Raw genomic sequence first — 9800 nt, 5'->3', positions numbered from 1 at the left:
AGCGAGCGCTCTACCATTTGAGCTAATCCCCCACCTTACATGTGACAACTATCCTTGGCAGAGTTCAAAACTCCTCGGTCTTGAGTCACAATCTACAATCTGGTTCGACTGCTTACTTGACATCAGTTGGAATCTCACAGGGAATGCGGGTACCGATTCCGCTGCATAAGACAGGCAAAGGAAGCGCTGCGGCATTTGAGCCAACTCGCACTTCCATTGCTCCTACCTGGGAGAGTTGAATCGTCCCATGCTTTGGAGCTGCTTTTCCGAAACACGTGCAAAGTTTGTTGTGGAACGGAGCTCCATTTTTCAATGAAAAAAATCTGTTGGAGAATGCGGGCATCGATCCCGCTGCCTCTCGCATGCGAAGCAAGCGCTCTACCACTTGAGCTAATTCCCCCATGTTAAGCTGCTTGTCGGGGAACTGGAGAGGGTCAGCATGAGGACACAAATTGTCTGAAACCAACCGTGTCTCGGAAGTCGTCGTCCTTCATGCCAATGCGATTCTTGTTAATGTTTCTGTGGAAAGAAGCTAAATCTTGCCAGTTAAACAGCATCTCCTATGGAGGATGCGGGCATCGATCCCGCTACCTCTCGCATGCAAAGCGAGCGCTCTCCCATTTGAGCTAATCCCCCATGTTGAGTTTCTCGTCGGGAAACTTGTGATCGTCAGCATTAGGACAACCGTGTCTGTGAAGTAGTCATCCTTCATGCGATTCTTGTAAATGTTTCTGTGGAAAGAAGCTAAATCTTGCCAGCTAAACAGCATCACCTATGGAGGATGCGGGCATCGATCCCGCTACCTCTCGCATGCTAAGCGAGCGCTCTACCATTTGAGCTAATCCCCCACCTTACATGTGACAACTATCCTTGGCAGAGTTCAAAACTCCTCGGTCTTGAGTCACAATCTACAATCTGGTTCGACTGCTTACTTGACATCAGTTGGAATCTCACAGGGAATGCGGGTACCGATTCCGCTGCATAAGACAGGCAAAGGAAGCGCTGCGGCATTTGAGCCAACTCGCACTTCCATTGCTCCTACCTGGGAGAGTTGAATCGTCCCATGCTTTGGAGCTGCTTTTCCGAAACACGTGCAAAGTTTGTTGTGGAACGGAGCTCCATTTTTCAATGAAAAAAATCTGTTGGAGAATGCGGGCATCGATCCCGCTGCCTCTCGCATGCGAAGCAAGCGCTCTACCACTTGAGCTAATTCCCCCATGTTAAGCTGCTTGTCGGGGAACTGGTGAGGGTCAGCACGAGGACACAAATTGTCTCAAACCAACCGTGTCTCGGAAGTCGTCGTCCTTCATGCCAATGCGATTCTTGTTAATGTTTCTGTGGAAAGAAGCTAAATCTTGCCAGCTAAACAGCATCACCTATGGAGGATGCGGGCATCGATCCCGCTACCTCTCGCATGCAAAGCGTGCGCTCTACCATTTGAGCTAAGCCCCCATGTTGACGTTCTCGTCGGGAAACTTGTGATCGTCAGCATTAGGACAACCGTGTCTGTGAAGTAGTCATCCTTCATGCGATTCTTGTAAATGTTTCTGTGGAAAGAAGCTAAATCTTGCCAGCTAAACAGAATCACCTATGGAGGATGCGGGCATCGATCCCGCTACCTCTCGCATGCTAAGCGAGCGCTCTACCATTTGAGCTAATCCCCCACCTTACATGTGACAACTATCCTTGGCAGAGTTCAAAACTCCTCGGTCTTGAGTCACAATCTACAATCTGGTTCGACTGCTTACTTGACATCAGTTGGAATCTCACAGGGAATGCGGGTACCGATTCCGCTGCATAAGACAGGCAAAGGAAGCGCTGCGGCATTTGAGCCAACTCGCACTTCCATTGCTCCTACCTGGGAGAGTTGAATCGTCCCATGCTTTGGAGCTGCTTTTCCGAAACACGTGCAAAGTTTGTTGTGGAACGGAGCTCCATTTTTCAATGAAAAAAATCTGTTGGAGAATGCGGGCATCGATCCCGCTGCCTCTCGCATGCGAAGCAAGCGCTCTACCACTTGAGCTAATTCCCCCATGTTAAGCTGCTTGTCGGGGAACTGGTGAGGGTCAGCACGAGGACACAAATTGTCTGAAACCAACCGTGTCTCGGAAGTCGTCGTCCTTCATGCCAATGCGATTCTTGTTAATGTTTCTGTGGAAAGAAGCTAAATCTTGCCAGCTAAACAGCATCACCTATGGAGGATGCGGGCATCGATCCCGCTACCTCTCGCATGCAAAGCGAGCGCTCTACCATTTGAGCTAATCCCCCATGTTGAATTTCTCGTCGGGAAACTTGTGATCGTCAGCATTAGGACAACCGTGTCTGTGAAGTAGTCATCCTTCATGCGATTCTTGTAAATGTTTCTGTGGAAAGAAGCTAAATCTTGCCAGCTAAACAGAATCACCTATGGAGGATGCGGGCATCGATCCCGCTACCTCTCGCATGCAAAGCGAGCGCTCTCCCATTTGAGCTAATCCCCCATGTTGAGTTTCTCATCGGGAAACTTGTGATCGTCAGCATTAGGACAACCGTATCTGTGAAGTAGTCATCCTTCATCTGATTCTTGTAAATGTTTCTGTGGAAAGAAGCTAAATCTTGCCAGCTAAACAGCATCACCTATGCAGGATGCGGGCATCGATCCCGCTACCTCTCGCATGCTAAGCGAGCGCTCTACCATTTGAGCTAATCCCCCACCTTACATGTGACAACTATCCTTGGCAGAGTTCAAAACTCCTCGGTCTTGAGTCACAATCTACAATCTGGTTCGACTGCTTACTTGACATCAGTTGGAATCTCACAGGGAATGCGGGTACCGATTCCGCTGCATAAGACAGGCAAAGGAAGCGCTGCGGCATTTGAGCCAACTCGCACTTCCATTGCTCCTACCTGGGAGAGTTGAATCGTCCCATGCTTTGGAGCTGCTTTTCCGAAACACGTGCAAAGTTTGTTGTGGAACGGAGCTCCATTTTTCAATGAAAAAAATCTGTTGGAGAATGCGGGCATCGATCCCGCTGCCTCTCGCATGCGAAGCAAGCGCTCTACCACTTGAGCTAATTCCCCCATGTTAAGCTGCTTGTCGGGGAACTGGAGAGGGTCAGCATGAGGACACAAATTGTCTGAAACCAACCGTGTCTCGGAAGTCGTCGTCCTTCATGCCAATGCGATTCTTGTTAATGTTTCTGTGGAAAGAAGCTAAATCTTGCCAGTTAAACAGCATCTCCTATGGAGGATGCGGGCATCGATCCCGCTACCTCTCGCATGCAAAGCGAGCGCTCTCCCATTTGAGCTAATCCCCCATGTTGAGTTTCTCGTCGGGAAACTTGTGATCGTCAGCATTAGGACAACCGTGTCTGTGAAGTAGTCATCCTTCATGCGATTCTTGTAAATGTTTCTGTGGAAAGAAGCTAAATCTTGCCAGCTAAACAGCATCACCTATGGAGGATGCGGGCATCGATCCCGCTACCTCTCGCATGCTAAGCGAGCGCTCTACCATTTGAGCTAATCCCCCACCTTACATGTGACAACTATCCTTGGCAGAGTTCAAAACTCCTCGGTCTTGAGTCACAATCTACAATCTGGTTCGACTGCTTACTTGACATCAGTTGGAATCTCACAGGGAATGCGGGTACCGATTCCGCTGCATAAGACAGGCAAAGGAAGCGCTGCGGCATTTGAGCCAACTCGCACTTCCATTGCTCCTACCTGGGAGAGTTGAATCGTCCCATGCTTTGGAGCTGCTTTTCCGAAACACGTGCAAAGTTTGTTGTGGAACGGAGCTCCATTTTTCAATGAAAAAAATCTGTTGGAGAATGCGGGCATCGATCCCGCTGCCTCTCGCATGCGAAGCAAGCGCTCTACCACTTGAGCTAATTCCCCCATGTTAAGCTGCTTGTCGGGGAACTGGTGAGGGTCAGCATGAGGACACAAATTGTCTGAAACCAACCGTGTCTCGGAAGTCGTCGTCCTTCATGCCAATGCGATTCTTGTTAATGTTTCTGTGGAAAGAAGCTAAATCTTGCCAGCTAAACAGCATCACCTATGGAGGATGCGGGCATCGATCCCACTACCTCTCGCATGCAAAGCGAGCGCTCTACCATTTGAGCTAAGCCCCCATGTTGAGGTTCTCGTCGGGAAACTTGTGATCGTCAGCATTAGGACAACCGTGTCTGTGAAGTAGTCATCCTTCATGCGATTCTTGTAAATGTTTCTGTGGAAAGAAGCTAAATCTTGCCAGCTAAACAGAATCACCTATGGAGGATGCGGGCATCGATCCCGCTACCTCTCGCATGCTAAGCGAGCGCTCTACCATTTGAGCTAATCCCCCACCTTACATGTGACAACTATCCTTGGCAGAGTTCAAAACTCCTCGGTCTTGAGTCACAATCTACAATCTGGTTCGACTGCTTACTTGACATCAGTTGGAATCTCACAGGGAATGCGGGTACCGATTCCGCTGCATAAGACAGGCAAAGGAAGCGCTGCGGCATTTGAGCCAACTCGCACTTCCATTGCTCCTACCTGGGAGAGTTGAATCGTCCCATGCTTTGGAGCTGCTTTTCCGAAACACGTGCAAAGTTTGTTGTGGAACGGAGCTCCATTTTTCAATGAAAAAAATCTGTTGGAGAATGCGGGCATCGATCCCGCTGCCTCTCGCATGCGAAGCAAGCGCTCTACCACTTGAGCTAATTCCCCCATGTTAAGCTGCTTGTCGGGGAACTGGTGAGGGTCAGCATGAGGACACAAATTGTCTGAAACCAACCGTGTCTCGGAAGTCGTCGTCCTTCATGCCAATGCGATTCTTGTTAATGTTTCTGTGGAAAGAAGCTAAATCTTGCCAGCTAAACAGCATCACCTATGGAGGATGCGGGCATCGATCCCGCTACCTCTCGCATGCAAAGCGAGCGCTCTACCATTTGAGCTAAGACCCCATGTTGAGGTTCTCGTCGGGAAACTTGTGATCGTCAGCATTAGGACAACCGTGTCTGTGAAGTAGTCATCCTTCATGCGATTCTTGTAAATGTTTCTGTGGAAAGAAGCTAAATCTTGCCAGCTAAACAGAATCACCTATGGAGGATGCGGGCATCGATCCCGCTACCTCTCGCATGCTAAGCGAGCGCTCTACCATTTGAGCTAATCCCCCACCTTACATGTGACAACTATCCTTGGCAGAGTTCAAAACTCCTCGGTCTTGAGTCACAATCTACAATCTGGTTCGACTGCTTACTTGACATCAGTTGGAATCTCACAGGGAATGCGGGTACCGATTCCGCTGCATAAGACAGGCAAAGGAAGCGCTGCGGCATTTGAGCCAACTCGCACTTCCATTGCTCCTACCTGGGAGAGTTGAATCGTCCCATGCTTTGGAGCTGCTTTTCCGAAACACGTGCAAAGTTTGTTGTGGAACGGAGCTTAATTTTTCAATGAAAAAAATCTGTTGGAGAATGCGGGCATCGATCCCGCTGCCTCTCGCATGCGAAGCAAGCGCTCTACCACTTGAGCTAATTCCCCCATGTTAAGCTGCTTGTCGGGGAACTGGTGAGGGTCAGCATGAGGACCCAAATTGTCTGAAACCAACCGTGTCTCGGAAGTCGTCGTCCTTCATGCCAATGCGATTCTTGTTAATGTTTCTGTGGAAAGAAGCTAAATCTTGCCAGTTAAACAGCATCACCTATGGAGGATGCGGGCATCGATCCCGCTACCTCTCGCATGCAAAGCGAGCGCTCTCCCATTTGAGCTAATCCCCCATGTTGAGTTTCTCGTCGGGAAACTTGTGATCGTCAGCATTAGGACAACCGTGTCTGTGAAGTAGTCATCCTTCATGCGATTCTTGTAAATGTTTCTGTGGAAAGAAGCTAAATCTTGCCAGCTAAACAGAATCACCTATGGAGGATGCGGGCATCGATCCCGCTACCTCTCGCATGCTAAGCGAGCGCTCTACCATTTGAGCTAATCCCCCACCTTACATGTGACAACTATCCTTGGCAGAGTTCAAAACTCCTCGGTCTTGAGTCACAATCTACAATCTGGTTCGACTGCTTACTTGACATCAGTTGGAATCTCACAGGGAATGCGGGTACCGATTCCGCTGCATAAGACAGGCAAAGGAAGCGCTGCGGCATTTGAGCCAACTCGCACTTCCATTGCTCCTACCTGGGAGAGTTGAATCGTCCCATGCTTTGGAGCTGCTTTTCCGAAACACGTGCAAAGTTTGTTGTGGAACGGAGCTTAATTTTTCAATGAAAAAAATCTGTTGGAGAATGCGGGCATCGATCCCGCTGCCTCTCGCATGCGAAGCAAGCGCTCTACCACTTGAGCTAATTCCCCCATGTTAAGCTGCTTGTCGGGGAACTGGTGAGGGTCAGCATGAGGACCCAAATTGTCTGAAACCAACCGTGTCTCGGAAGTCGTCGTCCTTCATGCCAATGCGATTCTTGTTAATGTTTCTGTGGAAAGAAGCTAAATCTTGCCAGTTAAACAGCATCACCTATGGAGGATGCGGGCATCGATCCCGCTACCTCTCGCATGCAAAGCGAGCGCTCTCCCATTTGAGCTAATCCCCCATGTTGAGTTTCTCGTCGGGAAACTTGTGATCGTCAGCATTAGGACAACCGTGTCTGTGAAGTAGTCATCCTTCATGCGATTCTTGTAAATGTTTCTGTGGAAAGAAGCTAAATCTTGCCAGTTAAACAGCATCACCTATGGAGGATGCGGGCATCGATCCCGCTACCTCTCGCATGCAAAGCGAGCGCTCTCCCATTTGAGCTAATCCCCCATGTTGAGTTTCTCGTCGGGAAACTTGTGATCGTCAGCATTAGGACAACCGTGTCTGTGAAGTAGTCATCCTTCATGCGATTCTTGTAAATGTTTCTGTGGAAAGAAGCTAAATCTTGCCAGCTATACAGAATCACCTATGGAGGATGCGGGCATCGATCCCGCTACCTCTCGCATGCAAAGCGAGCGCTCTCCCATTTGAGCTAATCCCCCATGTTGAGTTTCTCATCGGGAAACTTGTGATCGTCAGCATTAGGACAACCGTATCTGTGAAGTAGTCATCCTTCATCTGATTCTTGTAAATGTTTCTGTGGAAAGAAGCTAAATCTTGCCAGCTAAACAGCATCACCTATGCAGGATGCGGGCATCGATCCCGCTACCTCTCGCATGCTAAGCGAGCGCTCTACCATTTGAGCTAATCCCCCACCTTACATGTGACAACTATCCTTGGCAGAGTTCAAAACTCCTCGGTCTTGAGTCACAATCTACAATCTGGTTCGACTGCTTACTTGACATCAGTTGGAATCTCACAGGGAATGCGGGTACCGATTCCGCTGCATAAGACAGGCAAAGGAAGCGCTGCGGCATTTGAGCCAACTCGCACTTCCATTGCTCCTACCTGGGAGAGTTGAATCGTCCCATGCTTTGGAGCTGCTTTTCCGAAACACGTGCAAAGTTTGTTGTGGAACGGAGCTCCATTTTTCAATGAAAAAAATCTGTTGGAGAATGCGGGCATCGATCCCGCTGCCTCTCGCATGCGAAGCAAGCGCTCTACCACTTGAGCTAATTCCCCCATGTTAAGCTGCTTGTCGGGGAACTGGAGAGGGTCAGCATGAGGACACAAATTGTCTGAAACCAACCGTGTCTCGGAAGTCGTCGTCCTTCATGCCAATGCGATTCTTGTTAATGTTTCTGTGGAAAGAAGCTAAATCTTGCCAGTTAAACAGCATCTCCTATGGAGGATGCGGGCATCGATCCCGCTACCTCTCGCATGCAAAGCGAGCGCTCTCCCATTTGAGCTAATCCCCCATGTTGAGTTTCTCGTCGGGAAACTTGTGATCGTCAGCATTAGGACAACCGTGTCTGTGAAGTAGTCATCCTTCATGCGATTCTTGTAAATGTTTCTGTGGAAAGAAGCTAAATCTTGCCAGCTAAACAGCATCACCTATGGAGGATGCGGGCATCGATCCCGCTACCTCTCGCATGCTAAGCGAGCGCTCTACCATTTGAGCTAATCCCCCACCTTACATGTGACAACTATCCTTGGCAGAGTTCAAAACTCCTCGGTCTTGAGTCACAATCTACAATCTGGTTCGACTGCTTACTTGACATCAGTTGGAATCTCACAGGGAATGCGGGTACCGATTCCGCTGCATAAGACAGGCAAAGGAAGCGCTGCGGCATTTGAGCCAACTCGCACTTCCATTGCTCCTACCTGGGAGAGTTGAATCGTCCCATGCTTTGGAGCTGCTTTTCCGAAACACGTGCAAAGTTTGTTGTGGAACGGAGCTCCATTTTTCAATGAAAAAAATCTGTTGGAGAATGCGGGCATCGATCCCGCTGCCTCTCGCATGCGAAGCAAGCGCTCTACCACTTGAGCTAATTCCCCCATGTTAAGCTGCTTGTCGGGGAACTGGTGAGGGTCAGCATGAGGACACAAATTGTCTGAAACCAACCGTGTCTCGGAAGTCGTCGTCCTTCATGCCAATGCGATTCTTGTTAATGTTTCTGTGGAAAGAAGCTAAATCTTGCCAGCTAAACAGCATCACCTATGGAGGATGCGGGCATCGATCCCACTACCTCTCGCATGCAAAGCGAGCGCTCTACCATTTGAGCTAAGCCCCCATGTTGAGGTTCTCGTCGGGAAACTTGTGATCGTCAGCATTAGGACAACCGTGTCTGTGAAGTAGTCATCCTTCATGCGATTCTTGTAAATGTTTCTGTGGAAAGAAGCTAAATCTTGCCAGCTAAACAGAATCACCTATGGAGGATGCGGGCATCGATCCCGCTACCTCTCGCATGCTAAGCGAGCGCTCTACCATTTGAGCTAATCCCCCACCTTACATGTGACAACTATCCTTGGCAGAGTTCAAAACTCCTCGGTCTTGAGTCACAATCTACAATCTGGTTCGACTGCTTACTTGACATCAGTTGGAATCTCACAGGGAATGCGGGTACCGATTCCGCTGCATAAGACAGGCAAAGGAAGCGCTGCGGCATTTGAGCCAACTCGCACTTCCATTGCTCCTACCTGGGAGAGTTGAATCGTCCCATGCTTTGGAGCTGCTTTTCCGAAACACGTGCAAAGTTTGTTGTGGAACGGAGCTCCATTTTTCAATGAAAAAAATCTGTTGGAGAATGCGGGCATCGATCCCGCTGCCTCTCGCATGCGAAGCAAGCGCTCTACCACTTGAGCTAATTCCCCCATGTTAAGCTGCTTGTCGGGGAACTGGTGAGGGTCAGCATGAGGACACAAATTGTCTGAAACCAACCGTGTCTCGGAAGTCGTCGTCCTTCATGCCAATGCGATTCTTGTTAATGTTTCTGTGGAAAGAAGCTAAATCTTGCCAGCTAAACAGCATCACCTATGGAGGATGCGGGCATCGATCCCGCTACCTCTCGCATGCAAAGCGAGCGCTCTACCATTTGAGCTAAGACCCCATGTTGAGGTTCTCGTCGGGAAACTTGTGATCGTCAGCATTAGGACAACCGTGTCTGTGAAGTAGTCATCCTTCATGCGATTCTTGTAAATGTTTCTGTGGAAAGAAGCTAAATCTTGCCAGCTAAACAGAATCACCTATGGAGGATGCGGGCATCGATCCCGCTACCTCTCGCATGCTAAGCGAGCGCTCTACCATTTGAGCTAATCCCCCACCTTACATGTGACAACTATCCTTGGCAGAGTTCAAAACTCCTCGGTCTTGAGTCACAATCTACAATCTGGTTCGACTGCTTACTTGACATCAGTTGGAATCTCACAGGGAATGCGGGTACCGATTCCGCTGCATAAGACAGGCAAAGGAAGCGCT

General features: G+C 49.2%; 29 non-coding genes across 29 annotated transcripts; all 29 read right to left on the bottom strand.

Annotated features, from left to right (window-relative positions):
• Nucleotides 1–327: 327 nt before the first annotated feature.
• On the bottom strand, nucleotides 328–400 carry trnaa-cgc (transfer RNA alanine (anticodon CGC)). The gene has a single exon. It is a non-coding gene; the product is annotated as a tRNA-Ala (tRNA).
• Nucleotides 401–563: 163 nt separating this feature from the next.
• Nucleotides 564–636, bottom strand: trnaa-ugc (transfer RNA alanine (anticodon UGC)). Its single transcript has one exon. It is a non-coding gene; the product is annotated as a tRNA-Ala (tRNA).
• Nucleotides 637–775: 139 nt separating this feature from the next.
• trnaa-agc (transfer RNA alanine (anticodon AGC)) lies at nucleotides 776–848 on the bottom strand. The gene has a single exon. It is a non-coding gene; the product is annotated as a tRNA-Ala (tRNA).
• Nucleotides 849–1143: 295 nt separating this feature from the next.
• Nucleotides 1144–1216, bottom strand: trnaa-cgc (transfer RNA alanine (anticodon CGC)). The gene has a single exon. It is a non-coding gene; the product is annotated as a tRNA-Ala (tRNA).
• Nucleotides 1217–1591: 375 nt separating this feature from the next.
• trnaa-agc (transfer RNA alanine (anticodon AGC)) lies at nucleotides 1592–1664 on the bottom strand. Its single transcript has one exon. It is a non-coding gene; the product is annotated as a tRNA-Ala (tRNA).
• Nucleotides 1665–1959: 295 nt separating this feature from the next.
• On the bottom strand, nucleotides 1960–2032 carry trnaa-cgc (transfer RNA alanine (anticodon CGC)). The gene has a single exon. It is a non-coding gene; the product is annotated as a tRNA-Ala (tRNA).
• A 163-nt stretch (nucleotides 2033–2195) lies between these two features.
• trnaa-ugc (transfer RNA alanine (anticodon UGC)) lies at nucleotides 2196–2268 on the bottom strand. Its single transcript has one exon. It is a non-coding gene; the product is annotated as a tRNA-Ala (tRNA).
• A 139-nt stretch (nucleotides 2269–2407) lies between these two features.
• On the bottom strand, nucleotides 2408–2480 carry trnaa-ugc (transfer RNA alanine (anticodon UGC)). Its single transcript has one exon. It is a non-coding gene; the product is annotated as a tRNA-Ala (tRNA).
• A 507-nt stretch (nucleotides 2481–2987) lies between these two features.
• On the bottom strand, nucleotides 2988–3060 carry trnaa-cgc (transfer RNA alanine (anticodon CGC)). Its single transcript has one exon. It is a non-coding gene; the product is annotated as a tRNA-Ala (tRNA).
• Nucleotides 3061–3223: 163 nt separating this feature from the next.
• trnaa-ugc (transfer RNA alanine (anticodon UGC)) lies at nucleotides 3224–3296 on the bottom strand. Its single transcript has one exon. It is a non-coding gene; the product is annotated as a tRNA-Ala (tRNA).
• Nucleotides 3297–3435: 139 nt separating this feature from the next.
• On the bottom strand, nucleotides 3436–3508 carry trnaa-agc (transfer RNA alanine (anticodon AGC)). The gene has a single exon. It is a non-coding gene; the product is annotated as a tRNA-Ala (tRNA).
• Nucleotides 3509–3803: 295 nt separating this feature from the next.
• On the bottom strand, nucleotides 3804–3876 carry trnaa-cgc (transfer RNA alanine (anticodon CGC)). The gene has a single exon. It is a non-coding gene; the product is annotated as a tRNA-Ala (tRNA).
• A 375-nt stretch (nucleotides 3877–4251) lies between these two features.
• trnaa-agc (transfer RNA alanine (anticodon AGC)) lies at nucleotides 4252–4324 on the bottom strand. The gene has a single exon. It is a non-coding gene; the product is annotated as a tRNA-Ala (tRNA).
• Nucleotides 4325–4619: 295 nt separating this feature from the next.
• Nucleotides 4620–4692, bottom strand: trnaa-cgc (transfer RNA alanine (anticodon CGC)). Its single transcript has one exon. It is a non-coding gene; the product is annotated as a tRNA-Ala (tRNA).
• A 375-nt stretch (nucleotides 4693–5067) lies between these two features.
• Nucleotides 5068–5140, bottom strand: trnaa-agc (transfer RNA alanine (anticodon AGC)). Its single transcript has one exon. It is a non-coding gene; the product is annotated as a tRNA-Ala (tRNA).
• Nucleotides 5141–5435: 295 nt separating this feature from the next.
• Nucleotides 5436–5508, bottom strand: trnaa-cgc (transfer RNA alanine (anticodon CGC)). The gene has a single exon. It is a non-coding gene; the product is annotated as a tRNA-Ala (tRNA).
• Nucleotides 5509–5671: 163 nt separating this feature from the next.
• On the bottom strand, nucleotides 5672–5744 carry trnaa-ugc (transfer RNA alanine (anticodon UGC)). Its single transcript has one exon. It is a non-coding gene; the product is annotated as a tRNA-Ala (tRNA).
• A 139-nt stretch (nucleotides 5745–5883) lies between these two features.
• On the bottom strand, nucleotides 5884–5956 carry trnaa-agc (transfer RNA alanine (anticodon AGC)). Its single transcript has one exon. It is a non-coding gene; the product is annotated as a tRNA-Ala (tRNA).
• A 295-nt stretch (nucleotides 5957–6251) lies between these two features.
• Nucleotides 6252–6324, bottom strand: trnaa-cgc (transfer RNA alanine (anticodon CGC)). Its single transcript has one exon. It is a non-coding gene; the product is annotated as a tRNA-Ala (tRNA).
• A 163-nt stretch (nucleotides 6325–6487) lies between these two features.
• Nucleotides 6488–6560, bottom strand: trnaa-ugc (transfer RNA alanine (anticodon UGC)). Its single transcript has one exon. It is a non-coding gene; the product is annotated as a tRNA-Ala (tRNA).
• Nucleotides 6561–6699: 139 nt separating this feature from the next.
• Nucleotides 6700–6772, bottom strand: trnaa-ugc (transfer RNA alanine (anticodon UGC)). Its single transcript has one exon. It is a non-coding gene; the product is annotated as a tRNA-Ala (tRNA).
• A 139-nt stretch (nucleotides 6773–6911) lies between these two features.
• On the bottom strand, nucleotides 6912–6984 carry trnaa-ugc (transfer RNA alanine (anticodon UGC)). The gene has a single exon. It is a non-coding gene; the product is annotated as a tRNA-Ala (tRNA).
• Nucleotides 6985–7491: 507 nt separating this feature from the next.
• trnaa-cgc (transfer RNA alanine (anticodon CGC)) lies at nucleotides 7492–7564 on the bottom strand. The gene has a single exon. It is a non-coding gene; the product is annotated as a tRNA-Ala (tRNA).
• A 163-nt stretch (nucleotides 7565–7727) lies between these two features.
• Nucleotides 7728–7800, bottom strand: trnaa-ugc (transfer RNA alanine (anticodon UGC)). Its single transcript has one exon. It is a non-coding gene; the product is annotated as a tRNA-Ala (tRNA).
• Nucleotides 7801–7939: 139 nt separating this feature from the next.
• Nucleotides 7940–8012, bottom strand: trnaa-agc (transfer RNA alanine (anticodon AGC)). The gene has a single exon. It is a non-coding gene; the product is annotated as a tRNA-Ala (tRNA).
• Nucleotides 8013–8307: 295 nt separating this feature from the next.
• Nucleotides 8308–8380, bottom strand: trnaa-cgc (transfer RNA alanine (anticodon CGC)). The gene has a single exon. It is a non-coding gene; the product is annotated as a tRNA-Ala (tRNA).
• Nucleotides 8381–8755: 375 nt separating this feature from the next.
• On the bottom strand, nucleotides 8756–8828 carry trnaa-agc (transfer RNA alanine (anticodon AGC)). Its single transcript has one exon. It is a non-coding gene; the product is annotated as a tRNA-Ala (tRNA).
• A 295-nt stretch (nucleotides 8829–9123) lies between these two features.
• Nucleotides 9124–9196, bottom strand: trnaa-cgc (transfer RNA alanine (anticodon CGC)). Its single transcript has one exon. It is a non-coding gene; the product is annotated as a tRNA-Ala (tRNA).
• Nucleotides 9197–9571: 375 nt separating this feature from the next.
• trnaa-agc (transfer RNA alanine (anticodon AGC)) lies at nucleotides 9572–9644 on the bottom strand. Its single transcript has one exon. It is a non-coding gene; the product is annotated as a tRNA-Ala (tRNA).
• Between the last annotated feature and the right edge of the window lie 156 nt (nucleotides 9645–9800).

Source organism: Hypomesus nipponensis, chromosome 12, assembly GCF_054491055.1.
Source record: "Hypomesus nipponensis isolate SF chromosome 12, ASM5449105v1, whole genome shotgun sequence".
Taxonomy (NCBI): domain Eukaryota; kingdom Metazoa; phylum Chordata; class Actinopteri; order Osmeriformes; family Osmeridae; genus Hypomesus; species Hypomesus nipponensis.
The sequence above is the reverse complement of the archived record's forward strand: the minus strand, read 5'-3'. Positions and strand labels throughout refer to the sequence as shown.